General features: G+C 33.1%; 1 protein-coding gene across 1 annotated transcript in view; it reads left to right on the forward strand.

Moving 5' to 3' along the window:
- The first annotated feature begins 265 nt into the window (after window positions 1-265).
- Window positions 266-21,550, forward strand: part of Sema2a (Semaphorin 2a) — a 239,463-nt gene continuing 218,178 nt past the window's right edge. The window contains exon 1 of the mRNA XM_035084651.1: window positions 266-360. The gene's annotated coding sequence lies outside the window, so the exon portion shown is untranslated. The remainder of the gene's footprint in view (window positions 361-21,550) is intronic.

Here is a 21,550-nt window from a genome sequence, read left to right on the forward strand (position 1 = left end):
TTTCTAGGATTAAATATTACTCATTCCATTAAGGATAGTTCAATAATATTTAAAATAATTAATAATTAATGTATAATAAAACATTTATGTATGCAATATCTAAACAATTTTAGTGGTGTTTTATGCAATTAAAAATATTGGTTACAATTAAATTAATATTTAAATGAAAAATACATTAGTAGTTTGAATATATTTCAGTGTGAATATTTGAAACCACAACGAAACAAGTGATTCTGTCCACGTGTTTCAAAAACCTTGCGTACATTAAATCGTACTTGTTGTAATAAATCTTTTATTAATTACAAAAGAGTGATTTCCGGAAGGATTACTGCTTGATTGTCTATTATTTAGATAATCGTGGTGAGTTTTGATTAATTTTTTTTTTACATTTAATCTCCTCACTTTAGTGATGAAGTATAGTTAAAAAAATATTTTCTCTTGACTTCTACTAATAATATTGACTAAAGATCCTACTGGATATAATAACACCAACGTTGCGATTAAATTAATTAAATAATTAATCCGTGCGGATGAGTATGATGCGACATGAGTACAGCCCTATTCAACATTTTTCGGAGTTATTTATGAAAATAGATACAAATTAAATGGATAAAATTAATTAAAATTAATGACAGTTGTGATATTCGAATTTAATTTCAATAAAAGTGTACTCGAATGACGGTTATTAATTATTTAATTGTAAACTTGAAAATTATTTATCTACCAGAGCGTCTGTCCATCCAACCAGATGAGTGATAATTTCAAGCTATATCAAGGCTACTATGCAATTAATGCTTTCGAGGATCAATTAATTACACCTTTCACGTTTGTACGTCGACGAAGTTTGCTACTAGTAGCTTTGATACCGTCGTCACGGCACCAACTACCAGGGGGAGAAGAGGATAGTAGTTCAGTCGACTGTGCACTACCGGTGTCGAGAAGCGTACGTAATAAAGAGCTTCATAATTTAAAGTGACCTGTCGAGATAGGACTTATAAATTGTTTTGGTTGGCAGGGTGGTCAGCATTATCGCGTCATCGGGATTACGAATGTGATTTCTTGTCCTTGCTTTCCTTCACATCCCACCTCGTTTCTCCCCCCTTATATCTTTAATGTCATCCACACGCCTTCCTAAGGACCACGTGATGCTTTATTGTTTTCTACGTTCATTCTGATGATCCTCCTCACGTGAGTCACATTCCAATCAAGCTATATGCGTGGCAAGAACATATTAATCATATTATGGCATTTCTCTTACTTTCTATGGATTATTTTCATCTTTATATGATCATTTAATTAAAAAAATTCTTTCTGTTTGTCTGGGTTAATTGAATTCTTGTTAATAAATAATAAAAGCTTCTGAATGTGCTAGAGTGTAAGAAGTTGTTGTTATTATTGCATAATAGAAAGTAGGAGAAAGAGAAGTAATCTTGAGTCTTTGTTTTTAATCCTCATTTTAAAAGCGAAGCAAGGAAATAGGTTAAATGTCTTCAACTTGAGTATTTATTTTATAGGATGCATAAAATGGAGAAAAAAATGTTTTTTTAACAGAGACTGTAAAATTAAAATGTGATTGCACTTGTAGATGGTTTAAATGAATGAATATAGTTTTTTTTTCTTCAACTCCTGAATGTAGAGAAAATAATTCAAGTGCGATTGCAAGGGGAAAAGAAATGAAAAACATATATGTATGGTAGACAAGAGTCTTGAAGTCTACGAAGGAGTGATGATCGAACGCTTAAATATGTATTACCCACTCGCTCGGATTCGTTCCGAAATTCCGTTTCTCGAGAGCATCCCACTAGCTGCAGGGGTGGTAATAAATTTTTCACAACTTTACGATTCTACACGAATAGTATGCGTGATTCGCTTGGTATAAGTAAGAATCACTTGGCCAGTTGAAAGCTGTTCTGGAGCTGTAGCCACTTTTTTGTATGCTTTTTCTTTCATTTCTTTCCCTTTTTTTTCACTCATTCAGCTATTCTTTAGTCATCCCAGACATCTCACTTTACCTTCAGCTCGTGCGTTACGTCAACTTGCTTTATTTGACGTCGTCTTATGTTTTATTGAGAAGCTTTTTATGGTGTTGTCTTTTTTACCAACACTAAAGTAGACGTCAAGCTTGGCTCGGTTGAATATCCACCTAAATCTCACTTCTCTTCTCTCCCTTGTTCTCCCTCGACGACTTCTTCGGTTCTTTCATAAATCATTGCTCCACACGATCCGTGTCGTGAGTCAAAAAAAAGTCACAGAGAAAAATCAGGTGTCGATTTAATGGTCGTTGAAAAATTCAGACGTTTCTATGAGAAACTTGACTAACCACAGAAACTCGATAATAGTTTTATTGAATTATTATCGTCTTATTTTTCAACCATTATTTGTGCCTTTTTCTTTTACTCTCAAGTCTATCTAGGAAATAAACTGTCATAATGAAATTAAATTTTTGTGACTGAGTGTTCAAAGTTTTAGGATAAATTCCACCCTCCTATGCGAAGTAATATTTATCACTCAATCATTGTATTCAAAGATCAATCATAATAGAGCCAATTTTTTCCTTTTTCATAAGAGTGTTTTCATGCTTTTATTCTCTTTATGTACAATCAATAATAAAGATAATATCTCGTACAATTCATTATACGCATGTTTATGAATATACATATTCACTTCATTAATTATTAAATCTACACAGAAATTATAATAGATTTTATCATCAGTACTAGAGTATTTTTATGACAAACATCATTATTATTGTCATATTAAAAACAAGAGAATTTTTATCTCAAGTTATCAATTCCCAGTAGAACAAATATTCTTTTTTGAAAGATGAAAAAAAATTACTTAAATCTGGGTTTATCCTTTTGAAAATAAAATAATCGTTTTTAAATAAAATAACATATCTTTTATATAGATTCTTCAATTTACTTTCATATTGATCGTCCGAAGTGTATATACTTTCATAAATAGCAAAATATTTCGCAAAGTATTCCACACTCATTCCACGCATCATCCCCTCATAATTCGTGACATGGTTTAGAAATAAGAGAAGTTCCTTTACGATTTTTTTTTATAGAAAAGTATTTTTCCTTTTATTATTCTTTTCAGATCAAACTAATAACAGAGAGTATTCTTCGCTTGATTTTATATGATCTTCCAACTCCGGCATGGAGAATAATTACTTTACTAACAGTTTTGGATGCACAAGTTTAAAGATAAATTAAAATAATTACCAAACTACAGCGATAAGTTCGATAATACATAGCATCAAGTTGAGTGTGTTTTTAGGTATTTGCATGCTCTATATACTGGTCGGGAAACGATTTGATTGCAGTTGAAGCGGAAGGTTTACTCTTCTTTCTATAGAAAACTTTGTTGAGAGTTAAAGTCAACGAGCAAGAGAAAATCGAGAAAAACTCAGTAGGTATATAGTCGAAGTAGTACTTTTCTAAAGTGATCGTCCAAGATCGATCAACTTATTGGCTGTCCTCGGATTTTATCAGTGTAGAATAGACGATGTAGTGCGAACTTGAAGCAACTAGGGCCTTCTTTCTGTTCATTTTCACATGTCTATCCGAATAAAGAAGGCCAAAATAAGAGCTGAGGGATAAAAAAAGGTGTTGAGTGAGTACAAATAAGATGAAGCAACTGAATTCCCAATAGAATTTTCGAGTACGAGAAGATAAATAAAAAAAAAAAAAAATAAATAATGTTGAGAGTGGTAGAGTAAAATCCCAAAAGACTCCATCAATTGGGTTTTCCACTGTAATATGATTGTGAAAAAAATTTTAATTTTATTGGAAGATCCTCAGATTACTCAATTTATTGTAAAAACATTCATTTTCTGACATTGTTAGAATTTTTTTTTTTTTTAAATATAAATTTCTCTGAAATGATTTGGTTAAATGTCTTGAAATACAATAAAAAATAATTGAATTAATTAAAAATGCCTGCACATGATATTTATTAAAACAGATTATATAGAATTGAAGAATATTCCATTAAAATGTTATATAATTAAATTTTCTGTATTTCTATTTAAGTCTCACGAAGAAAAGAGTGAGTGGTAGTGAAGCTTTTTCGTCACCTTTTTATCTTTTTTTTATCTTAATTTTTTCTCCCTCACGGATCTTCCAAGCTCATCCTTAAATCTTCTTTAATTTTCTTCTCTACACTGAAACTTCAGAGCTCTCAGATTATCTTTTTAATTTGTTTATCTTTCATTTATAGTCGGAAATGGGATCCTGATGAGAAAATCAGATAATTCGAAGACCATTGGAAGACCTTTTTTGTCAACGACCAGTAGAATGACAGAGATAACATCTTCTGGCGAAGTGTAACGGAGGGTGCCCTCGGCAACGAATCTTACGATTTAGAACCTCATGATTTCTGGTCTGACTATTTAGGCTTATTTCCACTAGACATTAAATAATACTTATCGATCACAAATTATCCAATTATATTATCACTTTTATACTTTTGACAGTTGGAAATTGATCATCTGTAGGGGGAAAATATTTATTCGCTTCGAATAATTTCATATACTTTGAGATATTTTTCTACAGAAGAAGAAAGTCTACTTTTTAAGTATTCTGTAATTGCTTTTTTGTTCATAACTCTGTTTATTCTTACTTTACGTACAAATATGCTCTTTGTTCTCTTTTCGCGTGTTTAGTAATTTCCTCTAACGGTTTGCTCTTCTCTCGCTATCGAAACGCGATTCCTACATCAGCGTCCATATAGTAGAGTTGTTTGCCAATCGTTTTGTTTGGCGTTCCATTGCCTCCTTCCGTGCACATGAAACGTTTCTGCAATATTACAACGAAGGATGGATATTGCTTCCTCGGTTCACGTGAAAAAGAAACATGCAGAGATTAGAAAGGAATGAACAGAAAAGTAAAGAAAAAAGAAAATAATGCTAAATGCAAGTAAAACATCAGTTAGCAAAGACATTTAGCTATGTAGGTCAAAAAAGTCTTGCAGATTGAAATTATTACTAAAACGTTTTACTCCATCCTCCATCTCCACAATTCCACTTTATTGACTGACGTTTTTTTATCTTACTCTCGATTGATATTATATTCTCGAATTAATTAATAAATCAATAACTTTTCCAGTCATTTCTCTCTTAGCGTGATATTAATAAGCTTATAAAATGTGTAATCAAATTTATTGACAGAATTCATTATTATCAAATTCAAGAGTTCATTATTATAAAAGTTAATCTTGATATTATCATTCGATTGAAGATTTTATAATTTTTATTTTTTATGAAATCTGAATAATTAATAGTTCATTCCAATTTCAACTTTTATGAATGAATTTAATCGATTTCATGAGTTAATAAAAATATCTCAAGTGATTGGCATTTTTTGTTAATAGTTTATGACGAATTTACAGATTTTTAGAATCTTTATGATGCCATAAAGTGTAAAATATTCGGATTATGAATACTTGTTAATAAAAAACAAAAATGTGTGATGCCGTTTTGTGAATTTTCCTTCGTTTTATTATCTGTTAAATAAATTCACATGGTGGATGGTGATGATTTATAGGTAGAAAAAATATTTTAAATAATTTCAAAATTGTAATAAAACTCAGTTATGCTTGAATTTTTGAAATTTGATAAAAATTAATTTCTTAATTAGATTGGATTTAAATAATTTTAAATATGGATATAAAAGAGTAATAATATGATCGAGAAGTGAAGCAGGGATGAAGGTAAAATATAAGAATGACAAAATGAGTATAGTATTGGTGTAACAAAACGGACATTGTCTTATTTTTCCTCTTCTTCATCTTCTCTGGACTCATAAATTGAAATGGAATGAGCACTGGACCTGGGAATTTTTCGCTTGACGCAGAGTCCCGGGAATACTTGAGTTTTCTTGCGGCATTTATTTATTCTCTCAGGCGCAAGAGAATCTCGAGAGACTTTTGTATACGCCGAGAAATGTTATCGTCTTCTTGCGAGGATACTCTCGAGGATAGTAGGTAAGTCAAGGAAGTTGCTTGGTGCTAAGTCTTACATTTGGACGTTGATGTGCTCATGAGTTGGCTTTTTTCCGTTCTGTTAAATGTATATTTTCTGGTACATTAGGTACTCGAGGTGCGCGTAGTTACTTGACATTTTTCTTCCTTGTTTCTCGTTTACCTCAACGAGCTCTTCTTTCTCTTCCTTCCGCTATTTCTTTCCTTGTTTCACTTAGGACTTTGCTCCATACAATTCTAGGATCTTTTCTAGCCGTGTGAAAAGTTTCTCTTCTATTTTTCGTTAAGTTACAGGAGGGATAGAAAAAAAAACTTTTTCCCAAGTAAAACCACACGAAGTAGTCGGTCATTACTCAGAAAACCGCACGCACACGCGAATGTGCCCTGTTGGTATGGAGGTTTTAGCAAAGGTGTAAGCTGCTCATCGTAGAGATGTTGGAACAAAAAAGAAAAAAATGTGTAGAAGACGATGAGCTACGATGGAGAAAAGAAAGAGAAGAAAGAGTAGAAGAAAAAAGAACTCAAGTTAGAGATAAAGAAAATTTCTTCTTCTTTATTTCAACTTTAGACTCTTTGTTTTATTTTTAACAAAGTCTCGACATTATATCTTTCGTTCAATAGAAAATTTTCAAAGAAAATTGATAAATTCCAAAAAAACTTGGATCATTTCAAACTATTCTCCTTCATACTTATTTCTTTAATTTTCGTATTAGTGTTGAGAAATTTTTAGTTGATCAATTTCTTAGCTACCTTGTAAATAATAAAAGAGAAAAAGTCATTGGAAATTAATAATATTATCGGAAGAAAAAATCAAAGAAAAGAAAATAAAATTGTCAGAGTAGTTAATCCGATCAGTAAAGCTCTCTGAATCCAATCGTCAAACTTTTTTTATTGACTTTTTTATTTTTTTCTTAGCTCTCGTTTGGTCTATTAGATCTTTGGAGTTGTATTGGTAGCATATAAAGATTATATTGAATAAAGCAGTAATAGACGCAAGGACTGTAATTTATGAGAAGTAAATTAATGATCGAGATAAGTTTCTAGTAGCATTTACTGATTAGGTATAAGGTTGTGGAATTTGATCGTATTCCCTTGTAATTTCAAGTTGATCCCTTAACAAAGTTGGTTGCATCGCCTAGGGTTATTGAGATGGTGGTTTCCTTGACTTCGATTTTACCCTCAATTCTCTTTGGGTCTATTCCTCGTCCATCCGTCGTCATGTAGGTGGCATTGCCAGAAGCTTGCTCTAAGACCACTCGCGAAAGGGGGCAAGTTCCTCCTTCAGTGCACATGCGGATGTGAGTTATTGGCTTTACGTTAGACGTCACGTGCAGCCTTCACTTGAGAGTGGGGCCGCCATCTTACACTCAGAGTAAGATGAGTACTGCGTCGTATGCAAGACAAATGTCTCACTCGACAAGTCCTTGTCGGTGTCGCCAAGAGTCATAAGACAAGGGATGAGTTTATCCTGGGTAATGGCGTCAACTAGACTTGGCATCAGCATCAGACCAACTGGATTACTCAATCTTTTAACGATTTGTGAAGGCAATTACTTGTGCGTCAAGATACGTTGGCGGTGAGATGTAGAAAATAATTGTCCGTCCAAGTTTTTCAATTACCACCAACTTAAATAATTCACAATCATTGCACGAGATTTCTTTTTATCTTCTTGGATATCTGCCGACGCGAGTGTACCTAGTTGATTGAATATTAGCCCGTTTATGTCGACTCTTGGACAAAGGGACTTGGAGAGAGGCCACGTCCAATTGAGATAAATGTTGTTAAAGTCCATTTAAAACTTTTTAAGACCACAATCGATTTCAGTATTCTCGAATCAGTTGTACTATTTTTAAGTATTACACTTTTCCATTTCAATACCAAATAATTCACACTTTCTTCAAGATTTCATTGTTAAAAATAAGAACAAGTAAGTGAGAGAGTTGTAAATTGTAGCGAATGTTGGAAAGAGGGTAACCTTATCTGAAATCGAAAAGATCGCCAAAAGCGAATATAATGACCCCGTATCAGCTAGTTCCCCTTGTGAATTCTGTAAGGGTAAGCGTGAAGGAGGCAAAGGACCATTTGAAGTACATTCGTCTTGGAAACGAAACGGGCTGAGTTCCAAGTTGCTTCGAAAATGCCAAACCCTTCGTAAGTCGTCCATTCAAGTCCGTTTCTTTAGCTCAGTGATGGAATACGTGCGTTGACTCTGTGACTCTAGTTTTCTACAAAACTTTAACGTACCAAATACATAGCTATCACGTGTCACTGTTGACTCATTGCGAAAATCATTTGGAAAATATCCAGTGATTCATTAAATCCTTTGAGGATCTTATTTATTCTTTTTCATATAAATTTCTTTCACAGGAAGACGATATCTTTGTGAATATTTATGATGTCTGACTAATGATAGATCATACTACTTTCCATGGAAACAATATTAAGTGATATAATTTTTATTTGATCAGGCATACATGGCTTAACAACATAAAGTAATTTATTTTCTTATATTATTTTTTATTGATAAAATCATCTATTGTTCCAAAGATTAATTTTTTTCAATTATTTTTTTTTTCAGGATATAAGATTTTCATTGTGAAGAAATAGGAAGAAAACTAATTTCTTACGAGAATAATTGATGTTTAATCTTAGATAATGCTTTAAATGAATTCTTCAATAATTAAATAAGAGAGAAAAAGTGGGATTTGAATGCATCGACGAATTTTTAAAAATATTTTCAATGAACATAACTCAGTAGGGTTAAAATAGCAAGAACGTGCGCAAACTGGTGTAAAAGCTCGCGCCTCTCGATTTGTTATCGTAACGTCGTGATGGTGTTTACCTAACAAATCCCAGACAGGCAAAGTGTGAGGCGGCTGGTGTGTGTCTCTCCACCCTCGAAGCCAGAGTGATGCTGCAGCGTACAGCTACGAACAGCAAGATTCGACCCTTCTCTTCACCCTTGAAAAAACATTGCAAAAGCTTCTGGCTGAGCGGGATCACTAACAGAGGGAGGTATAAAAATACAAAGTAATCGTACATTGCTTGAAAAACACCAAACAATATTTGCGTATAGTTCTTTTGCTTTGTAAATAATTACATTACTTCTGTATGTTCTTTTTCTTTCCTCTTTACATAACAAAAATATTAAGAAATAAAATGAAAAAACTTTATAAAGGGTAGAACAATATCCAATTTAATAGCCTGATAGCTCTCATAAATTCCAAGTGTCCCCTTTGTCTGATTGATGAAGAGCTTCATAAATTTCACGATCACATTTCCACGAATGTACGTAGTTTTTTATCGGTCGAGTCATCAAACGAGATTTTTCGCGATAAATTTTGTGCCGGATTTGCTGCAATTTTACGTCATCTGTCCACGTTGTGTTTGACGCAAGCATTTAATAGCTTGCGAATGAAAGAAAAGTCAAGCATTTATCATTTACGTTGGCGTGCTGTCGTTAGTTCAAGGGATAGGAAAGTGTCGAGTAACTGAAGAGAGAAAGTGGAGCATGCTCAGGAGCCATGCACACTTGTCCGACGGCCACGAGCTGGCTTAAATCCTTCCTGTGCTTGCAACCTATATCTCACTAAGCGATAAATCAGCCTAAGATTCCGGAAATTTACGCGCGACCCGGATCTACCACGACTATCATTCCACTAGCAAAAGTAGAGAAGGAGGAAGGAGTAGAAGTGTGGTGTGGTTAAGGGCGCAGGGTCGTCTTGAAGAGAGGGAAAATCTACGGAAGAGGTCGAGGGTGAAATGGTCGTCTGCATCGGGAATCGTAATTCAAGCAATAGTACTGAAGAAAAGGAATAGTTCTTTGTAAAACGAATATCGATTGTGACAAATAAAAAAACACTTTGTTATTTTATGGAAACATACACATATTTTGAAATGATCTTCGTAAAACATTTAGAGATATTTTCAAATTTAATTGGAAGCACCAGAGTGTCAGGGTAGTAAAAGTAACTACATCAAAGAATAAAGAAAATCAATGTTGTGAGTAACTTATATTAAAAAAAAAATCTTCTTGGATCAAGCATAATTTCATGCTTGATCCTAATCATTGGTCAAAAAATCAATTGCTACGGACATCATCATAGCTGTTTTGATTTATTTGATTATTAATTAGTTGTCTCGGTTAATGGTGGTATAATTATTTAGTTTGAATTTTAACTTTACATCAATACAACACGAATATAGTAAGGATGAGAACAGAATAGAGACACAATGATCCTCTCAATTCCATTCCTCATTAAGTTATTACATTTCACAGTAATAATCAAACAGAAAAGATTAAATCAAACATGAGTGTTATTTAAATAATTCTAAACTCTATTAATCTACAACTTTACCTTCACTATTTTCATTATAACTGAAAAAAAAAACCAAGCACACATGAGTCTCATTAAATATTCCTACAAGGTCATACATATATGTAAAGAGCAAACAGTAAACATTTTATAGCTTGATTATATTGCAGAGATATTTAGATGAATTTCTCGGTATTAAAATCAACAATAAGGGTGGATATAAGCTAAGCTGTTAAGTACAGTAATGCGGAAGTGATGACGTTAGTTACGCAAACGTCAGAAAATCTTCGCTCTTGACTTGCCGCAGAACTCACGAAGTACGCGTTGCTTACTAAGCTTTGTGATTCCCAGGGAATTTCGGAGTGCAAGCTCTAGCGTGAACCCGGAATAATTAATGCCAGAGTATGCCATCGGGAATCTGCGTGGCGTGAAGAGGCAGAATTGACTTCAGGGATGGGTGCATGGGCGTTGTGACAGCTACTTGCAGTTGATAAGTCCCTTCAGAGCAATCATGTCGACCTAATTTTCTTGTCAACTACAATTGACGTATGACATACGAGATATTAAAAAAGAAAAAAAAACGAAAATAAACGGTTAAAATAGCGATGGTCTAGCTCTATTTTCATTAGTATGTTCATTGGAGCACGATACTCAAATCTCGATAAAATTAATTGCCAACACTTGAACTTTTTCAAGTTTTTAATTTAATTGTGATCCATTCAATTGAATTTAGAATCGATATTATAATTGGGTAGTATTTTCTTTCTTTCTTTTAGAATGATAAAAATAAATGTAAAACATTTTTTCATGATGTACACTAGTGTGTACACACAAAAGAGCTTTGAAAACTCTTAGAAGTGGTAATTCAGTGTCGTGTCTGAGGATATTTATGTGGTCGATTAAGATACAACGTATAATAGTGTCGAAGATTTCCCATGTGCCCGCAACAAATGTCGCCATCATTTTTTGTCTCATGTTCAAAAACGTATCTTACTGGATATCAACATTGTGAGTATACATATTGTTACTAATATAAAACGCAGGATGTATTGATGCTTCAGCCGTGATAGCATTTTTATTCAACCTGTATATCGTTGTATTCGAGATTATTGTTATCATGTTGCAATGACGCTTCAATTATTTTTTATATAAATAAAGTGCTTTTTTAAATTGTTCAATGATTACATAAAAGACTAATTGTTGAAATCGAGGTGAATAATCGTATTCTTCATTAGAGATTTATCAAATAATGAATTGAGAATAATGAATGAGAGTCATATAGAATTTCATTGAATCTTTTATGCAAGTTGACCCAGAAAAAAAAAGGCTATCAATAAATTTGAATAAATAGGTCTGAGTTTATAAACCAAATCTAAAGTCAACAACTTTTGTATTTCATTCAAATGACGGCAGTTCATACCTGGAAATTAATTTAAATCTAAAAATATGTTACATTGTTGCTCATTTCTCGAGCTTGTTACTAAAATTGATGAAAAATAATTCTACATACATAGAAACGATTGAATCTGGATATTTTGTTTATTTGTAAAACTTGGAAACTTTTCATTTATTTTTTTTTTTTTATTTACATTCAAATTTCTCATTGAATTTAAATGAATAGGATGAATCGTTCTGTTAATTACAAATAACTTATTAACCAAAAAATGTTTGAATAGAAAAGTAATTATTTATTAAAAATAAAACAAAAAATTTTTTATTCATTTAAAAGACTTCTTGTTATGTCTGAAAAAGCATTCAGTTTATTGGACGAATATTGTTTTGATGCAATGTATAAAGTTATTTTTATTGAATATTTTTATTCTGATTTAGTTATCGTCAAGTTAAGGATGGAATTTTCAGTAGACGTGACTTGATCAAGAGAAAAAAATAATGAAGCTTCATATAAGCAATGAAATATAAATTGAAAACAAAGTATTAGGACTGGAGGAGTTTGCAATATTTTATTCAGAAAAAGATATGCTAGAGCTTCAAAGAACATTCAACCATAGGATCGGTGCACAGTAAGCGATGAGCATTTCTTCGTTCAGCAAGTAACGAGCGTTCTCGTTTATTTCAAATCTTTTCCAATCTCTGCAGTGATCGTAAAGTTCCTGTGCAATTCTAGTTGGTACATTGCTTTCATTTTGTACCTCAAGAATGCTACCTGCAGTAGTCGAATCCACTGTCAACTGACTCTCTTTCGTTATCCATTTCTTACACATTTCTTTCCAACTTCCATCCAATACACCAAAACTTCGGTCCCAAAAGGTCCCCCGACGTTCCCCTCGTAGGACTATGGGGAACGTTGGATGAACAAAATTTTTGAATAACGATATAATGGCGAGAAACTGTAAGATATAAAAATGTGCATAACTTCTATGCTAATGATGCTATTGGGTTGATCGAGGGCTCAAATGAAAGATCTCGACGAGAGGCAGAAAGTCAATATAGTAAAAATTATTTTTGGAGCATCATTATTGCTAAAATTGGAGAAAGTTCCCGTTTTACCCCATTTTAGGGGTGAAAAAATTAATTTTTCATATGTTTGACCCGATTCCGCATTTCTGTGCATTAAGACGAAAAGAATGAGTGGTCGAACTTGAAAATCGGACAACTTTGATTTTTCGACCCCAAAAAATGGCAAGTGGTACCCCTTTCCATTTTTTTTGGCCAAAAAATAAAGGTACTCCGATTTTAATGATTGAGGGCTCATTCTCATCGTCTTGATGCGCGGAAATGCGGAATCGAGGCACCGGTCAAGAAAATCCACTTTAACACCCTTAAAAACGGGTTACACTAAATACAAATTATGGATTATCATCCCCTTGACTTTGAACCCTTATAACTCGTGAACGGACGGTCCAATAACTGTTTTCAGGGACGTTTTTGAAACCTTAAAATCCAAGCTACACATTCATATTCATGAAAAACGGGCGAAAAATTTCTTTCACCCTTAAAATCGCTAAAATATAAAAGAAAATCACATTTTTTTTGGAAGTTGCTAACTATTTTGGCATTTTTGAGGGTGCAAGAAATTTTTTGCACGTTTTTTATAGATATGTATGTTTAGCTTAGATTCTGAAGTTTCTAAAGAGCGCTCAAAAATCATAATTAGATAATTTTTGGAAGAGTTATCGAGGTCTGAAGTCGAAGTAAGGGTAAAAAATTACCTACTTTTCGACTTTAGATCTGTATAACTCAGGTAAAAATAATCGGACGATGATTTTTAAGACCTCTTTAGAAACTTTAGAATCTAAGCTAAACATACATATCCATAAAAAACGTGCAAAAAATTTCTTTTACCCTTAAAATTGCCAAAATAGTTAGCAACTTCCAAAAAAAAAGTGATTTTCTTTTATATTTTAGCGATTTTAAGGGTGAAAGAAATTTTTCGCCCGTTTTTCATGAATATGAATGTGTAGCTTGGATTTTAAGGTTTCAAAAACGTCCCTGAAAACAGTTATTGGACCGTCCGTTCACGAGTTATAAGGGTTCAAAGTCAAGGGGATGATAATCCATAATTTGTATTTAGTGTAACCCGTTTTTAAGGGTGTTAAAGTGGATTTTCTTGACCGGTGCCTCGATTCCGCATTTCCGCGCATCAAGACGATGAGAATGAGCCCTCAATCATTAAAATCGGAGTACCTTTATTTTTTGGCCAAAAAAAATGGAAAGGGGTACCACTTGCCATTTTTTGGGGTCGAAAAATCAAAGTTGTCCGATTTTCAAGTTCGACCACTCATTCTTTTCGTCTTAATGCACAGAAATGCGGAATCGGGTCAAACATATGAAAAATTAATTTTTTCACCCCTAAAATGGGGTAAAACGGGAACTTTCTCCAATTTTAGCAGTAATGATGCTCCAAAAATAATTTTTACTATATTGACTTTCTGCCTCTCGTCGAGATCTTTCATTTGAGCCCTCGATCAACCCAATAGCATCATTAGCATAGAAGTTATGCACATTTTTATATCTTACAGTTTCTCGCCATTATATCATTATTTAATTAATTTCATTACATAAAAATTATCAAAAAAAAACATATTTTGTTCCCTAAACGTTCCTCATAGTCCTACGAGGGGAACGTCGGGGGACCTTTTGGGACCGCAATTTTTCGACGGGTTGTTTATTAACTCACAAGAAATAGTGATCCTGATGGTTGGACATTTTATATGATATAAAGTCAGGCACATGCTTTTTGTGATGAAATTTCTTGTTATTCTTTATCGAAAAATGCCTATGTGATATGCAATATCAAGGTAAACTTGCGTGCTGTGCGATTTATAAACTAGCACATTCAATCTCCAGAAGCACACATTTATATATCAGCCCTCCTACCTCGATCACCATATCCGTGTCTCAGTAAATTCTCACCTCAACAACGCGACACAAAGCCGAAAGTGACATGCTTGGATCGACCATTTTCTGAGAACGTCATTGTGAGCATCTCGGTAAAAGTCACATGTTCATTCAACTTCTACTCCTTCCACTTCCATTTTCGTTTGAGTTTTCCTGCTCATTCTCCAGCTTACGGACTGCTCCAAAACTTTCACGACAAAGTGAGAGGGTTATGCTTTAGTTTGAATTCTTTGTCATCCTGGCGGTGTACAACCCCTTTGTAAGCTGACACGTCCACGTGTCGGAAGTACGTGGCGCAGCGTTTACACGCCATTCTTCATTCTATTTTCGTCCTTACCACGCGATGAGATTGGCTAACGTTTCCCACTATCATTATTCATTGTCTGTTTAAGAATTAATCATCATCAAATTATAGTCATATTTTTTTCAATCACTCACGAAAAAATAGTCTTGTATAAGAATTATAGGGTATCGACTTGCATAGTTATGTACTGGAGGGTGAGTGGTAGACATACAAGTGCCAATCGGTGTTGTCTGGATGACGCCATCGAAAAGCTTCGAATACTCAGTCAAGTATGTAGAACCCTCTAGCGTTCACACTACCTTTACTTGGTGCTTATGTCTACTACCAACATGCATTTTCACACTATACTATGAACTTAGGAATGACAAATACACCAGAAAGATAATCCATGGACGTACTTCTCACGTCAAACCCTATCAAGTTCAGCCCTGTCTACATAGAGTGTTTGCAGCAACCCTTCCAATGCCAAACTCCACACATACCTACCCACCTTCGTGTCGTACCTCATTATACACCCGCTTCGTTAACAATCTACTTGTGCTGAACGCACGCGACACTCTCCAGGTGATCACGGTGCCATTACAATGATTTTACAATTAATGCTTCATTCAGGAATAAGGATAAAAGACATTTTCTTATTTCATTCATTTTATCTTACTAAAGGAAAAATTATTTTTAAAATTTTACATTAACGTTTATAATTAGCTAATTAAAAATTATAATTAATCTAATTAATTAATAATATTTTATACTTTATCTGTTGCACTTTGATAACACTACACTATTTTTAGAGCATAAAAAATACCTCAAATAGATTTCTTCATTTTTTCATAGAAAATAAAGTTAAATTAAATAATTAATAATTAATATCTTTTCTAAATTAATATTACTGCTCTTTACTTACAAAATCTTTTCTTCATAAACTTGGAGAAAGTTCAAAGAGTTAATTACTTAATCAACTTTTCTTTAACGAATAAGAAATGAATTAATAATTACCAAAAGCTTATCGATTCCAATTTTTATTTAAAAATAGTAAACAAGTAAAAATAAGTTGACATGTTGACGATGTAAAGTGTGTGATAAATGCATATCGAAAGTGCCTGTACTCATGGTCGTAAAAGAAAATCACTGTCGAATAGCAGTGCAGTTCGTACTCGTAAAGCAGAAACTTACGCAATCACAAGTTGGTAGAAGTCCACCAAGGGGCTGAACTCATAAAACTATCGTAATTGTAAAACACGAACCAAAGGTTAGTAACCGTACAGTTACTCTATCTAGTTTTTTTCCCGTGTTAAAAGCTGTCAACGAAACCATTTGGAGGGAAAGAAATATTTTATTTCACTTCCACCAAAGTCAGTAGTGTATTTGATTTGAATTTCGAGTGGAAAGATTAATGCCAATTCTCTGATCCTTTACCATTTCTGTTTACTCAATGACCAGTGAATAAACTACGCTTAATACGTATTGAAGCTTTAGTTACTCCAACACGATAAGGGAGAAAGTGCTTAAGCAAAATAAACTGTCCTTTCAATAATGGATCATTTTCTAGATCTCCAAGGATTTGTCTATTCAAAATGGAATTAAAATATTGTTCTAAATATTCTTCATCATCTCACTTATTTTTCTCATCATCCCTCTATCTCTTGTGAATTGATTTTGATTACTCGCATAAGGTACAATGCGATTCTAAGGAGTCTATTTCCTTTATCGACTTCCAATACTCCTCTGTGTAAATAGTATTGGAATCATTTCTTTGGTGTTCCTAGACGAGCTTTGTTAAATTAACAAAAAAAAAGGAATCTGCTAACGATATTTAGAGTAAAGGAAAATATTTTGTGATCAATTTCCCACTAATTTTGTCAAGAAGACTCGTTATTTAATAGAAAGTAATTGATTCCTGAGAAATAATAATTTAGTTCTAAGAAGAAAAGACTGTTTGATCAGAGTTGTATTCGCCTTTGGTCAGTACTAAAGGAAGACTAGTGTTCATTGGCCAAATTGTAGCTTGTTCAAGTAATAAACAACACTCTGTAAGGGGTTTCTCTTCTACGACATTCTCCAGAATTACAAGGGTGGAAGAAATTATTAGAGGATACAACAAGCTGATTGGTTGACCGCACTCGACCACTCTGATGTAATTGCCTTTGACAGAACATATGTGTGTCTGTATACTTCTACTCCTATTCAGTTCATTGGCTACATCTGGGTCATTCAAGGAGATATTTCAATGATTTTATCCAGCTTCTTGGCAGATGAGAAATAATGACATAACAATGTTTCCAAACTAAGTGAAGTACGTCCACACGTTAAGTACGAAATTTAATAATCCTGGAAATTGAAACAATTTATTTCGATTAAATTAGTGGCTAGACAATATTGTATGTGATATTTGGAAGGGAACTTTAGCTTCAATAACTTTAACATAGTGTAAAAAAATTTAATTCCGATTAACCAGAAACTAAATCAAAGGCAAAGGTATACGTTTTAAAAAGCCACCCTCGGATTTTATCGAATTATTTTTTTGGCTTTATCGACGCTTTTAAGCTTTTAAAGTTTATTAAAATGGTTGATTTTTAATTCTTTTTGATCCGAGGTTTAATGATTGAAAAAAAATATTTACAATTTCGGAGTTTTCAACTTAATTCAATTGATTTTGATTCGATTATTTTCCAATTAATAAACAAAAAAAACTCCTTTCAAAAGTATTTCAAATTTTTGTGGAATTTTTTAGAATTAATGTAGTAATGGTGTATAGTTGCTTATAAGTGAATAAAAGTAAGTGTGTATTCAAGTTTGAATTTTAATGTTGTTTAAGACTTGAGCTGAGGATCTAAATGGAAATTGTTATCGTAGTTTTATTAGCCTAGTATATTTAAATTCATCTATTATACTCATAATTTCACTTGATAAACTCTGTGATAGCAATCTAGGTAGTCTCCATTGTTGAATAATTCCATAATAGGGAACATATTAAACACAATACAAGTCTTCTTATTTTATAATGAAGTGAATTCATTACTCTCATTTAATTTTTAAATTAATCACTGAGCAATAAATGAAGCTCACTGGTTACATATTATTGCAGAGCTTTAATCCAAATATTCTCATTTTATCATCTTTATTTTCTAGCTCCTGCATCCTGGTGGAAGATATCAAGATTTAAAGCTGAATGAAAATTCGGATCCAAGTAGTTGTAAATTACGAATGAAATATTAGATAAAAAAGGAGGTATAATTTTTTTGGTATCTCTTTCAATGTTAAGATTGACATAAAGATGAAATTGAGTTTCATTTTATTCATTCGATGTCGCTGAATGAGATAACGTCGTGCAAACTAGAAGAAGATTACGAAGCAGATATTCGAACTCTACAGAGTAGCATCGAATGAACTCGGCTAGTGAAAAAGATGAAGAATATCTTCTCGCAGTAAGACTGCGCAAGAAATGTAAGGTGAAAATGAAAGTAAAAAGGAAAAGAAGGTGGAAAAATAAAAGAGTAGAATCGTTCTAATCCCGCCTTTAGAACTTTATCTTAAGGTGGTAAGGAGTAAGAGCGTGACTTCTGAGACTTTTCTGTTCGAGCTGCGTAATCCTCTCACATTACTCAAGCATGGAGGGAAATAGAGGTGTTGGAGGAGACAAGGTCGTAGAATTTCCTAGGCCTCGGGGTTTAGGAAAGGTTATAAAGCGAGTTGAAAGAAGATGAACCAAGTCTTAGCTCTGTAGTTAGAAAAATAGCAAATGTCTCTAGGGGACATATTTTATTTTTTATTTTCTAATGACAGAGACATATTTAGAACAGTGCACACCAAGTTTTCTCCACTTTTCTACAATGCTGTGACTCTTTCAATTAATCTCTTGCATTTAGTTGGCTATTCCAATTTATCTCTGTTTATTTTTGTTTCAACTTTTAAATCAGCCACTTGCACGTAAAACTACTGAATATCTAGTATTCAGTTCAGGATGAGTTTTTTTTCTCATCAGACAAAATTTGGATATTTAATACCAACAGTGCTCTACACTGGTTAGGTAGATGGAAGACTACCAGTCAAAACATATAAAGTCTATGTTCAAAGTAAGCTTTGACCGAAAACACGAAGAGCGATATAACTCAAGCGAAAATTCACGAGCAATCTTGGAAGGGGTATGCGTACTTGCCAGTATTCGAGCAAGGTCTCAGGTCAGTTTAGAATTATTTAGTGGAGAATAAACCGCAGGGTTGGCTCGCCAAGGAAAACCAAGGTTAATGGCTTCGATTCCCACCAAAAGTGGAAAGAGAGAGACGAGATACGCAATGCATTTCTGTGAGCATATAGACTCACTATAACTCCAATATAGGTTTACCCCTTTTGCGATGAGCCAGGTTTATAATTAAGGAATGCATCCATATATTTGTGCGGTATATTATTCGGTTTAATTTGCAACCGCATTCGACGGGGAAGTGTATAGTTTGATGAGAGGATTATTTGTGGATTGGTTTATAACTACTATTAGATTATTATGGATTAAATGGATTAATGGATTTTTGAGAGTTCGATCAACGGCGCTTTAAATGATTGGAAATATGAGTGGAAAGAGATTATAGAGTGGCAAAAAGAAAACTTGAGAATGTAAAAGTAAATGAAAGAATTTTTCGAATGGCCAGGCACCGGAAGAATGGGATTGCCACCGGATTTCGTTTGGTACTGATTGAATCCTCTCTGAGTTTTACGTTTGAAACGCGATCTCACTCGCTTTTTCTCACTCATTCGGCCTACAATACTGGCCCCTTGCTCTCACTATCTCGCGCGCAAAAAGTATTATGTCACTGGCTAAATTGAATTCTTGCGCCACTGCTTCCTCGGAAATAATATTATGTTTTATATCTCCAACACCTACAACCAAGAGTAGTTCTATTGGAATCCTTTAATGGGAATTTTTCACATTTTCCGCCACTACCCGCGAATAAGACCACCTGGAAGTGGCAGCGTACAGTTCGTCTCTTTCTCCTTTCCCGGGTAAAGAACCTTACGACTTTACGATTTTTCACCTCTGAGCTTTCGTGCCACCGCGAAAAATTTCCATGAGGTTGCTGACGGAAATTCACGACAGCGAGACGAATGCACTTCCTCTCTTTCATCTTCTTCACTTTTTATCTTTATTTTTATCGCTGCCATATAAGATATCTGATAGATGAATGAATATTGCTTGTCAATAATAATAAAAGACTACAAAATATTTCAAGAATTTCATTGAAATTGTTGTGGGGAATTTTTCAAAGCTAAAATTAATGAATTATTGGTAAACTTGATTAATTGTTAATAGAAAATAAATAACACACTGACGTTGAATTCTTTTTACACAACAAAGTTTTTAATTTACTATTATTTTCCGATTAATTAAAATTATAAAGAGACCAGGAATTTATTTTTAAAATTACAAGTTTTCAATTCTTTTAAAAAAATTATTCTACAAAATAAATTTTCAGTAAATACTGACTATTTATTATTAAATTATTTTAAAAAGAAATAAAGTTTTCTCATCATTTTTCTCGTTTATCCCTCCTCAGGGTATTTGTTAATCAAGACTGAAAATATTACCTGTTTATGTCATATACAATTGACAACATGCATTAATTGAAAATATTCAAATATATAATTTTAATTAAAAGCACGCTTGACTCATCAAACATGTGCAGTGTGAAGCTACTTTAAATATTCATTGATGTAAAAATTTCGTTTTCTTTACATGATAGATAATTTATGAAAATTTTCATTCCATCATTCGCGTGACGGAGACCATTAATGTAGTGGCTTATACGATTACTTGATTCCGAGACAGTGATACAGAATTTTTTAATATGAAGGTTCAAAGTAACTCTTTACGTGGAAAAGTTCTACTTAAAAAAATTTCAACTATTTAAAATTCTTGAAAAATTTTAATAGATTTTATATCAACTTGCAACATACGGTTGAGCTCTCATAACTGAAGGGTGCGGTTGAGCTTTGACGAGACTTTTTATAGTCCATTAAGGATGGAAAAAAAATGGAGACCTTTAATAAAGTTCATACTCCAACGAAGGCTACGTAGTCCTCTTGAGGCTGTTAGAAGAGACCAAGTGTCGACTAGGTTATTATAAGAGCGTCAGGATAGGGTATCAACTTTAATCACGTTATTCAGCTGTCGATGGCTAAATGTCTGTCAATTTTACATTTTCAACATAATGTTCATCTAAAATGTAATCTATTGATTTCTTCCATCACGTAAACCATTCCATTTAATCAACAAAATGAGAATTATATATTTTCATCTTGTTACATCAAGTACTTTATCATTTCACTAATGAATATTGTCGTAAAGAGCGCAGAATATTTATTTTACGTCTAAAGGTAGTATAAATGAATTCAGGGAAGTCAATTTCTGTTGGAATCATGAAAAAAAAAATGAAAGAGATATTTATTTTCTACAGTTTTAAAGTTGAGTTGATTACTATTTTTATTTTTACATTGGAATTCACCATCGATATTCACTGTAATTAATTTTTCGACCGAAATCAATACTTTTTTAATTACTTATAGAATAAAAAGTATCATGAAGCATATTAATAGG

Source organism: Chelonus insularis, unplaced genomic scaffold (genome assembly GCF_013357705.1).
Source record: "Chelonus insularis isolate UGA/USDA-ARS -01 unplaced genomic scaffold, ASM1335770v1 contig_397_pilon, whole genome shotgun sequence".
Lineage (NCBI taxonomy): Eukaryota > Metazoa > Arthropoda > Insecta > Hymenoptera > Braconidae > Chelonus > Chelonus insularis.